The sequence below is a fragment of the Chiroxiphia lanceolata genome, chromosome 2 (assembly GCF_009829145.1).
Source record: "Chiroxiphia lanceolata isolate bChiLan1 chromosome 2, bChiLan1.pri, whole genome shotgun sequence".
Classification (NCBI taxonomy): Eukaryota; Metazoa; Chordata; class Aves; order Passeriformes; family Pipridae; genus Chiroxiphia; species Chiroxiphia lanceolata.
In genome coordinates this window covers 102283502-102299636 of record NC_045638.1, presented here as the reverse complement: position 1 = coordinate 102299636, position 16135 = coordinate 102283502, and the positions used below count along the sequence as shown (strand labels likewise).

At 38.6% G+C, this 16135-nt stretch overlaps 1 long non-coding RNA gene across 1 annotated transcript; it reads left to right on the top strand.

Annotated features, from left to right (window-relative positions):
- The first annotated feature begins 2442 nt into the window (after positions 1-2442).
- LOC116783249 lies at positions 2443-10016 on the top strand. Its single transcript, XR_004355581.1, has 4 exons — positions 2443-2478; positions 4846-4957; positions 8756-8830; positions 9830-10016. It is a non-coding gene; the product is annotated as an uncharacterized LOC116783249 (long non-coding RNA).
- The last annotated feature ends 6119 nt before the right edge of the window (positions 10017-16135 follow it).

The window sequence follows — 16135 nt, the reverse complement described above, 5'->3', positions numbered from 1 at the left end:
TGTACCTTTTTAGTAGTCCAGTCTTTTGGCAATGAGTAACGGTACTCCTGGCATCATATTGGACAGACAGTAGAAGGGTGTACTTTCATGTCACAGATATGCCTCAACAGGCATCAGACTTGCAAACCTGCAGGTCATAGGGAAGTATGTAATAGGGTACAGAAAGTCATCCATAGTGAGACCAAAACCCAAACTGCTTCTTGCAATTGGAGCTAGCTAATTTCCAGCTCTGTTTCTAGAGCCACTCTTACTCTTTTCCCACCCTATTTTTCTTTCATTTTGGATGTAATATGAGTGACTTCCTTCCTGTGACGGAAATACTGATCCAAGCTACTTGTTTACTCTGAGAAGCTGTCCCGGAGGTACATTTCCACCTTAGGCTGTGGCATAACAGGGGGAGACAGACAATCCATGGGACTGCACCCTTTTGCATCAGTTGATCTATGCTAATAGGCCAGAGCTCTTCTATGTATTCCTACTCTATTACAGAGTCTAGTGTGAGTTTGGCCTGAAATGGATGATCAGTGGGAACACTTCAGGGCAACAGTCTCTGTATAAGTCCATGGTGTCATTTAATCAACACACTTGCATACTGTGCGGTTGCAAAGGAGGCAGAGAAATTATACAAACGGTGCCACTGTGAATCACCAGCAACAGAAACCCACAGACTCTATCAATTATAAGACTTTACTTGCCCCTCCTGTGTTCTGCTGAACTTTCTTTTTTTTTTAATTGCTTTTTCCTCCAACTAATTGATATAGCTTTTAAACACAGTGTTAGTAGCTGAACTTCAGTGTTCCAAGCCCGACTCTTTTAGCTCACGTTTGACTTCTGTAATAAGTGGTTCAAAATGCAGTTCACTGGAGACAAGTTAGTTTCTCACATTGGTTATTAATAGCTGATATTACTGAACATTTTAGACAAGCTCTCTTTCTCCTACATGCTCTCTCTCATGTGCTTGCTTTCTTGCTCTCACTTGCCCTCACTCTTGCTCTTCCTATCGCTCATCTGCACTCATTCATGCCCTTGCTCTCCCTCACGCTCTTCCTCGCTTGCTCTTGCTCACTCTTTATTCTTGTTCTCCCCCTTTTGTGCTACCTCATTCACCCTCACCCTTTATCATGCCCTCTTGCACACTGCCTTGTACACAAGCTCTCTTTCTCTCCATTTCCCTGTTACGCTGTCAAAGTCAGACTCCTGAATTCCAGCTGCCTAGAAAATCCTTTAAAGTATCTTCTCAATTTATAAGCTTTTAGAGATGCACAGTCATACTAACTCTGTTGGCCTGTCTCTCATTGCCTCAATTACCTTGTACATATTGTTACTGCAAAATGTTTTTTTGAAAAGTGAGAAGTTTTTAAATGGATTGTAGACTGACTCACATTTTACAGTATAAACACCTACATTTTATTCGGTAATTACAGTCCTGGAACACTTTCTGTTTCTTACTTCTGTGAACTAAAGTTCAGTGTGGATTATGCATATGGCTCTTGGCTTTAAGTAGCAGTAGTCAACTTTTCATCTGTTTTAGCTCTCTGACATCCATAAAATTGCAGATTGACTTTTTGGAAATTTGGTGAGGTTTTTAAGTTTTGAAATTTATTTTCCTTATTTCTTGCAAGAAAAACAAACGTGAATTTATCTGTTGATTCGTACTTTCTTCCCCACCGTCTTTTTACCACTCCAGTGAACAAAATGAAAGACCAAAGGCTGAAGATTTCTCCATTTTGTCAGAAATCCCTTCCCTTCAAAACCAAGCTATTTTTATTTATTAAAATAGTCCTACTGGTGTGTTTGGTTCAATTCACTTCATAAAGTAGGCAGTATCTAATTTAATTTGTCTCAGAGAGTATGTTTTAGATGTGAAACTGTATTCTCAGAAACAGGATACAAGTGACTTCTCACGTGTCTTTGTTGTTGAGGGAATACTCAGGACACACAGAGTCAGATCCCACACAGCAAAACACATGAAGTGTCACATGATGATAAACCACTTGTATTAATATATATCCATGATTATTTTTCTGCCTGTGATTGTTCATTTAGTATGTACAGATTTTGTATGCAAGCGGCATACAAAGAAACGAGAAAGTTAAAAAAGGACTTGCAAAATATAAAGGGAAAATTTAGTTGAGGTTAAAAATGTACTCAACTCCACGTCATTAAATTAATTTTAAATATTCATTTACAAATGCCACTATTGTAAGTTTATGCTTGAAGGTCACAAATTCTAATCCTTGTTTAAAATCTGGCTATACTCTATGAATGTGCTTAATTTTAAATTCTTAGGAATAAAGCTTTGAGCTGATTTTCATAGGCTGGAACTGGATCACTAATAGTAATAAAGGTTGTGCCTTTTGCAATTAATATTGGAAAATACTTTTTTTTGTGATGGGCAAGCAAACAAGCTAAACTCATTGCGTCAATTTTTTTTTTTCCCACAGAACAAGCAGGCTAAAGGGATTTTATATTTTGCAGGTGAGTGCATGCTACTTAGCTTTGAGATTATCACAAGCTGAAAATGCCCCAATGTTCTGTTTTGCTTGTCGAATTCCTGAGCACACAGATTTTTTTTCTACTGGAGAGCTCAGGAGCACAGGATATGGGCTCCAGCAGGATGCACTGGCTCACAGTGAGAAATAGATAGGATGAGGCATTCTGACTATGACTGACTAGAGACAGGTTGGGACTCTTTCTAAATCCATGTATGCGCTTGCATACAAGGGCAAATAATTTTCTTGCCTTGCATGCGTTGTCTTCAGAATATGTCTACTGAGACTGAGGTTTGCCAAAACATGTTTGAGAAAACCATTTTGACCATCCTTACTGAATAAATGGGGCTATTAACACAAAAGAGATTCAATAATTACATGCTCTAGCACTTTATATACAATTACCTTCCAGTGACACTTGCCTTTTAGCCCAGGAATGCGTGACAGATGTCAGCAGAGTTGTTTTTATGGATTTTTTGAATACCTTGGAAAAAAATTATTTCATTACATTTCTGGTGCCTGTGCACAGGTTTAAAAGAAGAACAAGAAAATGGGATATGTTTTTTGGGAGGGAGATTGGGTAGTATTATAATTGGCCTTTGAGTTATTTTTTTTTTCTGAATTATGACAGTTGGATATTATCAGTATATTGTCTGCTAACCAATATTGTAACACTCTCAGCAACAATTTATGTAATGGAACTATTTTACTGAGCTCTAACTTTTGGTTGTCAGAAGGATTTTAAGCTGCTGCTTTGTTGTGGGGGTTTTTTCTCTCCTTTTTTTCCTTCTTTTTTCTTTCCCTTTTTTTCTCAAATGAATCACTGCAGTTTTTTGCTACTGTTTTTGTGTTTACACAAATGGGTACCTTAAAAATGTTACAAACATAAAAGCTAAATTGTTTTGACATCAGATGTTCCAGGGTAGATTTTTTACAAAAATGTAGTGTAGACTGTTTTGCCAGCCCTAAAGGGATAATGTAATGAGTGCATTAGTGTCTGGTATAGTTTCTTCATTATTGCAAGCAAGCAGATTTTTTTTTTTTAAAATTACTTAATTGAAGCCAAGGTAAATTTTCCCAACCAGTAAATCAGTCTAGCATGCATTTTCCTTCTTCAGGAAAGAAATGAAGTCCTCTGTTTTCTTATGTGATCAACCGTTTTGCTGGATTTTTTTAAACAAAAAAAATACAGACCAAAACAAAAAACCCTTTGGCCAAATGGAGAGGAGTTTCCTATTTTCATCTGGGGAAAAGACAAAATAATATTTGAGCATAATTTTAAATATCACTCTGGTGTAGGGATCAGTCATGCTGTTTCTTTGCCTTTTCTATCAAAAATGTCTGTAGAACTCTCTTGTTCTTAGAGAGCAGGAGATCATAAATAACCACATTTCTCCCAGAGTCTGACAACTGTCTGTTTTTGATCCTCAGCTGACTTTGCTGATCCTGAAGAAACTCCATAGTATACAACAATAGTCTAGCACAGTAATGAGTCTGCTTCCTAAACAAGCCAGCCCTGTGGATGTCTGCTTACCTTTTATTTTCAGCATAATCTTTATTCTAAGCAAATGTAGAATTCACCTGTAATAATGCAGTGTGTATTTAAGATACTACAAATATCAGTGAACAACCTTTAATAGGACATAACAGTTGTCAGGATGTGTTGGTAAAGGTTTCCCAGAAGAGACTATATTTCAGCTAGAAAAGGGCAAACCTGCCAACTTATTTTGAGATTAGAAGCACAATCAGTGGGCATGTTCCACCAACTGCACAAAGAGATATTGAAGATAATACTTCATCTTCAGATGAAGCATTGCCCTTTCTCCAAAATAATATCTAATTATTAATGCTTGCCCAAGAATAGCTGTGCTGCTTCATGCATCTCACCTTTTTAATACCTGCACTTTTAGACTTGGTCTTTAGGATTTGGAACATCTAGCATAACCTTTAGAGTTTAATTTTTGGTATAAATTAGGTAAAGAAAAATCATCTATTAACCATTAACAACAGAGCTAGCAGGTCACCCTTGACAGTGACTAATAATCTTCAAAGAGAACTCCATGATGAAAAAACAATTGCTGAGACACTGATGACAGCCTATCAGAAAGTTATTAGCACACATCACATTATCACAGCAAAAATAGCAAAATACTTTCTTTGTTCAGAGAGTGAAGGATTTTAGAAGATAGGGAAGATGCATTCACAAAGTTTGGCTTTCTCACTGTATATGGGGAGTATGAATGAAATGGTTACATGCATCAAAGGAGAGAAGGGACACATGGAGCCATCACAAATGAATTTTAGGAGAGCTCTGTCTTCAGTTGGTACTGACACTTTCTACTGGTTACTTTAGTTGTGCATGGGACTTGGATGAGCAAGGCATTGAAATTTACAGCAATTATACAAAACAAGAGAAGAACGCACCTCATTACTATGTTTCTGCAGAATTGTATGCCTCAGCAAATGTGAGTAGTTGGTGCTTTTAAACATGTGAAGACATACCTCTTCCTCTGTAAGACCAATGGTCAGAAAGACCTGGATTCTGGGAGCTTGTATCCACATATTTTGCTTATGGGAATTCTGTTATTCCTGCTCTTAAGTAGGTGCAGGAGTCCTATGATTGCTTTTTCTTATCAGAATTGTCATGAGGTATTCAGGTGTTTCTAAGCATTACATAGGTGCTGTGTTTCTAAAAATTAAATGACTTGGCAAACCTTGAAGATTAGTAAATGGATAAACTCAAACTAAACGTGTTTGAATTCGGTGTCTCCATCCTATCTTTGCTAGTACTGTAAAATTTTACCTCTTTCTATTTAGTGTTTCAAAAACATACACACTGAAGGTTTTTTAATTAAATTAATCTGCTTCTGAGCTAAGATACAGATGTGCAAGGCTCCAGAGGTTAGCTTAAGGCTGAGATTCACTGCAATTTAAAACAGGAGCTCTCTGTTTTGTATATCAGAAGAAAAAATGAGACTTTTTTCATTTCCTGTTAAAGGTCATGTTGTTTTTCAGAAAATGTGCTCAGTATTTCTCCTTTAGTCATGTTAGCATATTAGCCTTTGAGGGAAGAAACACAGTGAGTTTCCTTGAATTGCATAGTTGCTCTTGATCTCTATTCAGTGTGATTTGCCATTTCCTACAGAACTGAGGAGCAAAATTAACAAGATTACTATGACCAGTCATCTTGTTTTGGCACAGCCAATGCCTAAGTCTTCATGTTACAGCCTGTAAAGATTAGTTGCTTGATACTGCTAGAAACAGAATTTAAGAGAACCTGATTTTTCTGGAGTTCCTAAGCTCCAAAAAGTGTCCAAGAGTAGACAAACTAATGAAGTATGCATTAGACAAGTGGACATGGAGATGGACTGCAAAGTAGCTGGACTGTTGGCCTCAGAACGTTGTGATAGTGGCATGAAGTCCAGCTGGAGGCCAGTCACCAGTTGCATACCCCAAGGTCTGCACTGGGGCCAATACTGTTATCCTTGACCAGGACAACAGGGTAGAGTGCACTCTGAGCAAGTTTGAAGAAAATGTGAAGCTGTGAGGAGTGTTTGGCACACCAGATGTCTGTGTTGCCTTTCAAAGGCATCTTGACAGGCTGGAAAAACAGGCCAACAAGAATCTCATGAAGTTTGACAAAGACAGAGGCAGGGTCTTGCATCTGGTGAAGGATAACTCCCTGCACCAGTACAGACCAGGGGCTCACTGTCTGAGAAGCAGCTTTCCAGAACAGGCACTGGGGGTCCTGCTGGACCAAAAGAATTGAACATGAGCCCCTGGGGCAAAGCAAGCTGTACTAGGAAGAACATTGCCAGGAGTTCGAGAGAGGTTACCCCTGTGCTCTACTCATTCCTGGTGAGACCATATCTAGAGCGCTGTGTCAGGATCTGTCCTCTCCAGTACAAGAGGAGACATGGACATAATGGAGCAAAGATCACAAAGAGGATTCAGGGAGTATATATGTGGCCGTACAAGGGGAGGCTGAGAGAGTTGGGATTGTTTAGCCTTGAGGAGAAGGCTCTGCATAAGAAAATATTTTGCTGGGGGGAGAGTTTGCTACATTTTGCTACACTGTAACAGGCTACCTGGAGAGGCTGTGGAGTCTCCACCCTATGAGATATTCAAAACTCAACTGAGCATGATTCTGTACAACCTGCTTGAGCTGAGTGGTTTGGACTAGGCAACCACCAGTTTCTGAGATAAACTGTGATTCTGTAACTTGGTACAATCCATGAATCCCTGGTACAGTGCCAGATGGAAACCATCACAGTCTCTTCATGAGGCTAGTGGTTATTTAGCCTGAAATAAAGGTAGGCACATTCTGCTTTTGACTATACTGATCCACACAAATAGGAATGGAACTGTGTTTTTATTGTGCCAGACCTGTTTTCTAGCTGCTTCCACAATATTGACCCGCTTAAATGGAGATAGAAATTAAGTTTCAAGTGCTGAACATATCCAATTAATAGAGATTGCTGAGTAACTCTTTTGCAAAGCTCCTAATCTGCAAACACTTTTCTAATCGATAGCTACTTCTGTTCAATATAACCCCAAGGTGACCGTATTCTGTCAGCTGAGAGTGAGACATGGAGCTCTTGAAAACCTGGAAAGATTCATGTCTTCAGGAAAGATTTTCATTTTTTTTCATTACACCCTAGAGCAGCATGAAAATCAGCATTCCTCATTCTCTTCACTTATTGGTATGCTGATCTCTTAGCTGCACAAGGGTTCCAATAGATTCTTTTTCTACTGTTCATGCTGTGATTTAAGGGTCATTCCCTGATGGGACATCTGTTGGTGGGTAAATGCTTGCATACCTTCCCCAAATCCTTTGTGTGTTCTACTTCAGTCATTAACTAAGTCCAAGCCAAGAAGTGACATGTTTAGAGAATTGCCAACAGTGCTGTGAGTGAATTGAGATATATTGGCCAAATCCGACCATTATATTACATTATTTTACAATGTATTCTTGCTGTAGTATATTTTAACCTGCATTTCATGATGAGAAAAGCCTCTTTGAACTTACCTGCAATGTGTAGTGGTCCAATTAATGAATATTCATACAGAGAAAATGGTGTCTGTTGTGACGGACATCAGAAAAACAGTAATTGGTTTCAGGATTGATGGATGTTTATGCTGTAGTTTACCCAAGACAGCACATGCTGGAAGCGTTAGCATCCTGTTTCCCTTGTCAAAGCTCAAAATGAGTGGAAAAAAATATTTTTTTTTCTGTGCAATTTGAGTAAGTGGCAATTTTTAATTTTACACCATTTTTTCTGTCAAGTCTCTCTCTAGGTGGCAGAAAATTGTTGCACGGGGTAAATCTCTTACTTAGCACTATTGTCGGGGGAAAAGAGTTGCTGGTTCAGATGATGCTCCTGAGCAGCATGGAATTTCTTTTATTTGACTTCAGAGCTGCATCAGAAGTAGCTGGTTCTCCTCTATGACCCTGAATCAGAGAAACATACCTGCGCTCAATACCTGTCACTCAGCCAGCAGGAACAATAAAGCTCATTCAGCATGTTGTTCCAAAGGGACCCACAGTCACATCAGGTCCCCTGAAATCTCTGTGCCCATAAGATGCAGGCAGATAATCAAACAGAGGAGGAACACCAAGAAAATGACCAAATTCACAGATCCTTGGGGAAAAAAAGATGAATAAATTTCAGGCTTCCAAGCAGTTCCTTTATTACATCTTTCATTTACTGAAAGGAGGTACCTGTTCAAATGGTATTGAAAGAAATAAACATTCAAATGACAACAATGTGCTACAACCTGCAAGCCAGAGATATCTGTTACAGGATGCAGTGCAGTTTCACGTTGCAAGGCATGATGAATTTTTGCATTCCACAACTGAAATACTGTATATGAAACTTGTTTATTTGCAACTTGTTTTTCCCCAAATGCATCAGTACTTCAAGGGCACATGCTAAAAAAGCAGATGGATTTACAGATGGAACAAGGCTGTTATGGATTTCATATCATATTTTTGTTGCTTGAGAGAAAGTAGGGAAAATTGCCTGATATGTAAAATTGATGATTAATGTCTAAGTACTTACACGTGACAATCATTGGGAAAACAACTTCATTTTTCTGCAGGGATTCCACAGAGAACATGTAATACACAGAAAATTTTCTGTTCATTCATCCACATAGCAGTGGAAAAGACTGAAGGTAGACTGCAGAAGTCTATCCTTCAGTCAGCTTACTCTAAAATGTAGTGGGATCACATTGTAAACCAATTTTATCCCATTGATCAGGTGGAGCTTGAGAGATGGATGGATTTTTCTTGATCATTAGAGTAGCAGTCCTTTGTATCTGGCACTTACTCAAGGGTAAGTAGTGCCCTGTGCCCTGTGAATATCATTTCATCAGTTCTTGCAGGGCAGCAAAGCTATATTACAAGATGCTGTTTCTGGTGGGACAGAAAAAAAAAAAAGTCAACAAAAGCATGTTTTGCAATTTTACATGAAGCACAGCCTTTCTGAACCAGTTTACTTCTCTGAAGTCTGTAACTGAAGTGTTTTTATGCAGCTTGGAGGCATACATTGCTTAGGAGCAGACTGCACTCCTGGTTTCTGTGTGTGTGTGTATGCGTGCCTTGATCTCTTGTTCTATGAAAAAGCCTTTTTCCTTTTCGTGGCTAGTGAGATTTATGCAGTTGGCAGGCATTTCAAGTTGTAATTGTGAGTAGCTGGATGTTAACCCAAACGCTTTCTTTGCATACATGCAATAAGCAATAGGGGGGAAAGAACCGAAAGGGCAAACTAGTTTGCTTGGTTATACAAACAAATTAAGTGACTACTGCTGCCCGTCAAGTCTTTCACTGCAATAGGGACTCACTGCTCTTGTGAGTTGCTGGTGCCAAGACTATTACATGTTGTACCTACCATCAAATCAGCTTTCTATACTAATTAAAGCTCTTGGAGTTCTCTCTTGGTATCTTGTGCAAATTGGCTGTAGCTTTGGACATAGGCATAAATATGGGGTTGTGTCAGTGTAAATTCTCAGCACCATTTATTTTGATTCCTGGAACGTGGAAGAATAGGGCTTAATATTTTCGGCTTCTTTCTACTACTTTAATTAAAATCAATAACTGTCACTGTGATAATGGATGGTCTTCCTGGACAAGAGCTATTGGCTGTTCAGAGAGAACAGAGTGAAGGGAAAGGAGTTGTAAGATCATGAATTGTCTTACCCACTAGATATGATGTCAAGATCTTTCAAACACTAATTTTTTGCATTTGTTGTTGAGAGAAAAGGTGAGAGGATGAATGGGAGTGGATAGTATTTAAAGATAAAAAACTGATCTCGAGCTGTTTCTTTTAATTTAGTTTCAGAGATGAATGGGGAGATTCTGTTCTAAGCACCGACCCTGACTTTTGCCAATGCTGTATTTCCAGCCTGAAGAGATTTTCAGACTAAATGGAAATCACACAGAGAACTCTGTCACTGCTTAGGCTCTGTCTTGACAGTCAGTCTTCATTTTGGGTGCTGGCCACCATATCTCCACTACTCAGTCAAAAATTAACTTAAGTTTAAAACAGTGTGTTTGAACTAAAGGTCTTTCTTGGGAATAAATGGAAATAATACATCAAGGTATTGTTTATATTGTTTGTTCTACACCTGGCAAATCCAGAGAGTCTTACTGCATGTTGAATTGTTTAAAGTGCAGAAAACATCCATGGTATGATATATGTAAGAAATGAATGTATCAAATGTATTCTATTAATAAAGCAAACTATTCTTTTAGGTTGTGCCTTTCAGAAAAATAATATGCAGTTTGGCAGTGTCAGAAACTATTTCTTTTTTCTTCTTTTATATTACTTCTTTTTAGTTTAGGCCAATCTTTTTTCTATTTCATTTTTCCACACAGCTCATCAGGGTAACTTTTATGGCCACTTTCTTTAAGGCAACAGAACTTTCATGAGTGAAGTTTACTTGCTTTAGGATTTGGGTATAAGTTATGGGGGAATGGTCTAAAATCATAAAGTAATAAGTGGGTCTTGGAAGGGTACCCATTTACATTCATGGAAAAAACCAGAACATTGAAATTCCCAATAAAGCTGCCACAAAGCCACACAGGTCCTACCTTAAACAAGGATGCAGAAGCCAGAGAGCATAATTTTGATACCAGTTAAGAAAGTCCAGTTAGCTTTGTCTGAAGTTCATTTAAATTTTGCATTAGCCACAAAAAAGAAGCTATTGATTAAAAAGTGGGTTGTTATCGAGCAGTTCAAGCTGGAGGCTTGATTTCTCTTTCTGGTTTTCCAGGCATTGTCTGTCTCCTCTGTATTCCACACAATTGTTTTCTATTCCTGCTAAACCAGTTGGACAATTTAGGGAGTAAAGCTTCATAATTTAGTGTGTTCGTGATGCCATGTCTATATCAATATTTTTATTTTTTTATAGGCAGAGAAGCTTCTGAGGATGGTACTACTTACAGAACAATAAACACAAGGAGGGAAATACTGGTATCATCACATTAAAGTTTGCCTTATATGTTCTTTTAAAACCCCACTTGACCCCTTTGTCTGCCGGTATACAAAGTAAGTTGAGGGCAGGTTGCTGTACCCAATTGACTAGTGTATGTTAGGGCTTTGTTGTGCTCAGACTGTCCTCTGTAAAAAAACTGAAATGAAACAGCAAAAATTAATTCCTTTTTGTTGCTAAGACAGCAATATTTGAAGTAATGTTACTGATTCTCACTGGACATGATATAGGTGGATGAGATGGGCAACTCAGTCTTACCCCAGAAATAATGAGAATGTGTAAAGAAACTTTAGTCAAATATGATAATAAAATACTACATCTGCCCATGAGTCTATACCCCAATTTGTAAATAACAATGGGTTTTGTACTCAGGTGTTATAGCAGGCAGTATTTCATTTGTTAGGACATAGGCTAGTGAGCTTTAGAGAAACAGTGAGGTGTCTGGGGTTAATATGCAACATGCTACAGCTACTAAAAGCTGAATCAAAAGTGTTCCTTTTCTACACACTTTTCTGTGGCTTTATACATTTTATCTTCTGCTTGACTGGGTCTTTTGTCACAATATCAAAAAAACTCCAGAAAAAGCAAAACCAAAAAAAACCCCTCTAATTCTGAAAACACAGAGAGAAAAAAGGCTCTTGCAAGACAAGACAATGCACTGGGAATATATCTTGGACTGGTATTTAATTAGATTTACTACAGTGTCTCTTAGAGTTAACTGTTACCTCAAGAAGGATGTAAGGGAAGTGGCTTCTCACTAGTGATCATCTAAAACATTGGAAATAAGAAGTGAGAAAATGATAGAGTCTGTGATTCATTCTATTTTTTGCTTAAAAATATGCAACTGCACTTTAAAAATTGTCTGTAATTTTGAATTTATTTTTTTTTTTCTGTTTTAAGTGCTCTGGCACAAAATGGTTTAGCTAAATCATGTATTGCTGGATATATCTGAACATTACAAGTGGAAAAAAAATCTTACCATTATGTTTTGTATCTTGATCCTTAATCCTGATCACAGAACTCCTGTTCCTGTGATTTTAGTTAGGTTCTGTTTACAAGTTAGGAACCTTTTTGACTTTTGTGTTTTGTGTGACTTCGTGATTGAGGTCACGATGCAGTTTTAAACTATGATTTCATCTTAGAGCTCCAGGCTATGCTTGAGCACTGACTCTCAGGTCACTCACGCAGCAGAATTCATTGTCTTCCTCCAGTCTGAAGTTGTCCAACTGTCCCCTCTTGTCCTGTAAAAACTGAGTACTTGGACCTTTATAGTTGCCGTCAGTGCAAGCATCTGGGACCTCTCTACATAGTTTTTGCAAAGCACTTGAGAGGCCAGAGAAATAACAGACGAGGAGAAACTGGGATTAAGGGAATTACTCATGTTTTTGCTGTTGGGAAATGGAGAAACTGCAGGGTGTCTTGGCACTTCCCTGACTCTATCCAGATTCGTCCAACACCAAATTCTGTTATTATGTTGTACATACCTTGTTATTCAAGCACTACTTTAAGAAGCTACCCTGAAACTGGTAGAGATTGGGGTGGGAGGAGCGATTGGATAGGATTAGCACTGCAGACCGTGTTAAAGTATTTTTCTGACTAGTGTGGTGATTTGCATTTTATCCATCCAACATGCTATTTGTTTATAAATGGCCTGTATTCTTGCTAGCAGAATGTGAAGAACAATGGAGATGATTTCATGCATCAGGGTGTCTGTGCACACAATAAAATCCCAGGAGAGAGAATAAATTTGGGGAGTATGGGAAGTCTGAAGCAGAGTCTGGTGTATAACTAGGGTTTACTTTATGGAAAAAAACCCAAACAATCAAACAAATATCTGAAGACTAAAGAATGAAACATCCTTTTGCTTATACAGAGAGAGGGTATTATGTTCTTCCTTTTCACTGAGACTGGCTGCTTGCTGACCTGGTCAAATACATGTAGAATATAATTTTTATAATTACTACAAGCAATGTGTTTTGTTTTCCACATATTATTTTTCTGCCTGGATGCCATTTTCTCTCCTGTTAAGGAGATGTTAGGCAAAAACTGAGTTATTGCAGCCACACAAATGGGATGGCTCATGTTTCTTAGCTGGTCTAAAATGGAGTACATGGTAATTACTTCACAGATTGCGAAATGGGTGTTTTTTTTCTTTGTCTCTCTAATCTCATTATTAGAGAACATTCTCTTATAATACAATGAATAATGGCATTCAAAGGTTTCTATTAGAAATGTAGAAAAAAATGTCTGAAGAATTCAGCAAAGCCCCAGTGTTGTGCCTTTGGGTGTTCTGGATGCTGATATTTTTCGAGGGTTTTCTGGTGAGGCTTCTTTTCAGTTTGTTATTTTGCACAGTTTTTCCCACATAAATCTTTGAGTCATATAGACCTTTGCTGACTCCATCTATTCTGACCTTTACTGTTTAGTGTTCCTGTAAAGAAAGACACAAGGTCTATGGTGATAAGGGATGGAACAAATGTCCATCCCACCTGGAAGTTAAATACTAGATTGTTTTAGGGTTCTTTCGTGAGCTCATAATAATTACTTTTTATAAGCCTCCCATGAATTGAATTAGAATAATAATATTTATGTAAACTAGCAAGGTCTTTTTTTGTTGACCCTAATACTAGAGCATTGCATGTTTCATAAGAAACAGCAAACAGAACTCAAGACCCTTATGAGGTTCAACAAGTCCAAGTGCGCGTTGCCGCACCTGGACCGGGACAGTCCCAGACGTGATTACAGACTGGGAGAGGAACTCATTTGAGAGCAGCCCCACAGAGGAGGACTTGGGGGTTCTCATGGATGAAAAGCTGGACCTAAGCTGGCAATGTGCACTTGAAGCCCAGCAGGCCAAACAAATCCTGGGCTGCATCAAAAGCAGTGTGGGCAGCAGGTGGAGAGAGAGTATTATGCCCCTCTACTCTGCCCTTTTGCAACCCCACTGGAGTGCTGCATCCAGCTCTGGGGTCTCCAGTATGGGAAAGACATGGATCTGTTGGAACAAGTCCAGAGGACAGCCATGAAGATGGTGAGAGGGTTGAAGCATCTCTTTTGTGAAGACAGGCTGAGAGAGTTGGCGTTGTTCAGCCTGGAAAGAGAAGGCCCTAGGGAAGATCTTAGAGCAGTACTTAAAAGGCTTTTATAAAAAAGAGTGAGAGCAACTTTTTTAATGGCGGATAGTGAGAGTGGTTTTAGACTGAGGGATTTAGGTTAGAGATTAGGAAGAAACTCTTTACTGTCAGGGTGGTGAGACACTGGAACAGGTTGCCCCATCCCTGGAAACATTCAAAACCAGGGTGAATGGGGCCCTGAGCAACCTGGCCTAGTGGTTGGCATCGCTCCCTGTGACAGGGGGTTTGGAACTAGGTGATCTTTAAGGACCCTTCCAACCCAAGCCTTTCTATGATATGACTCTATGATTTCCTAAATTACTAGTTCTGGCTGAAAAATATGTCGCCTCCAACTAATAACTTTTATGAGTCCTTTTCAAATCCTATAATACTTTCACAGGATGTTTCTGAGTGCACCTAGTTGCGGAGGTTCAACAAAAACTCTTTGGATACAGCAATTTCTGAAGCATTGTGACTCCACCTTCTGAATGAATAGCTTTAATGTGTCATAACTGTCTTTCCCAGTCATCAGCTGCTTTGTAAATCGTGGCAGTTGATAGCATATGGGGTTCCCGGAAAACAATTAGACAAACCTTTTTTTTTTTTTTTTATCTTTCCCCTCATCTCTCATTCCATCTGAACCTATCTCTTTTTCATGGTAATTTTAATGTAAACCTTTTTTGTTTGGGCTTTTTTTAAGGCTACGTAGTGTCTGCAGCTGAGTGCATTAGTGGTGCCCTGCAATCTGGGGCAGACAAGTTCTATATCAGTAATTTAATAAGTCATACATAAAACAAAACAGCATAGATTTATTTTGTTTTAAAATTGAATAGGGTCAGCTGTGTGAGCAATGTATCTGCCAACTATTGTCATTGTCCTGTCTTGGCAAGCTCATTTATCTTGGTTAGTAAACAACTTAAAAGGCAGAGAAGGTGCATGGCTTAAGGGAATGTTATTAGGACACAAAATCTCTGGTGTCTCATGTCTTGCCTAAATCCAGGCTAAATAACTTATCAGACATCTCCCACCAGTAGGCAGTTAGGGGATGCAGCTAAATATATGACTGTTATTAGCAGGTGACAGTGGGACCGGCAGTTGTCACAGCTGGGAGGTCAGCACAGTTAAATCAATCACATTCAAGATGTCTTCAGAGAAAACAGTAGAGGTGAAAGCTTGTAAATTCTGATAATCACCAACATTTGAGGTGCATACATGCAGTATCAGAGTCTTAAAATGTAAGGGCCAGTGACTGGAAACCGTAGGCACAGATGCTGATCCTAAAACTTTTTTCTCCTTTTAATCCTAAATTCTTTGGTATGTGGAATGCCTTATGTTTTTCTTGTGTGAAACCATATGTTTTCTGACATGTGAAGCAGTTTGAATAAGCCACAATAGTAAAAATTGGTGAACGGGTTGTTTTCCAGTCACTTATTTTCTTGTACCATCAATTCAGTAGTCTTATAGTGATGAATATTACACCAATTTGGAAATGAAGTAGTTTAAACATGGATGCACAAACATACTGGATGATGAGGAAGGGCGTTCTCTGCTGAAGAACCACAGTAAAACCACTATAAATTAAAAACATATAATCTGTCTGCATAAAAGCCAGCAGGAACTTGCAAAGCATTTCTGGGGCTGTTAAAAATGACTGTATTTCCCAGCAGAACTCATTACCCTAAGAGCATCCCTGTGGACTCCAAGGACCCCAGCTGTATTTGAAGAGTATCTCAAGGGTAGTTGCTTCCTCTGGGCCTGAAAGCAACACTGCTTTCCTCTTTTTCTGAAGGCAGCACATCCTTAAAAGGGTATATTTAAAGGAGAAAAAAAAGTTTCAGAATATACCAGGTGTTATGTCGACACCTGCAAAGCTACTTGTCATGTCAACTGTAAAACTTGGAAAATTCTATTGTGAAAAAGTTTGAAACACTTGAATGATAGAAATCAATAATAAAAAACTCCTATTAGGGTCATGTATACTACTCAGTATTCAGACTGCCATAAATCTCTCTGGTCCTATTGTCCTTTTCTTTT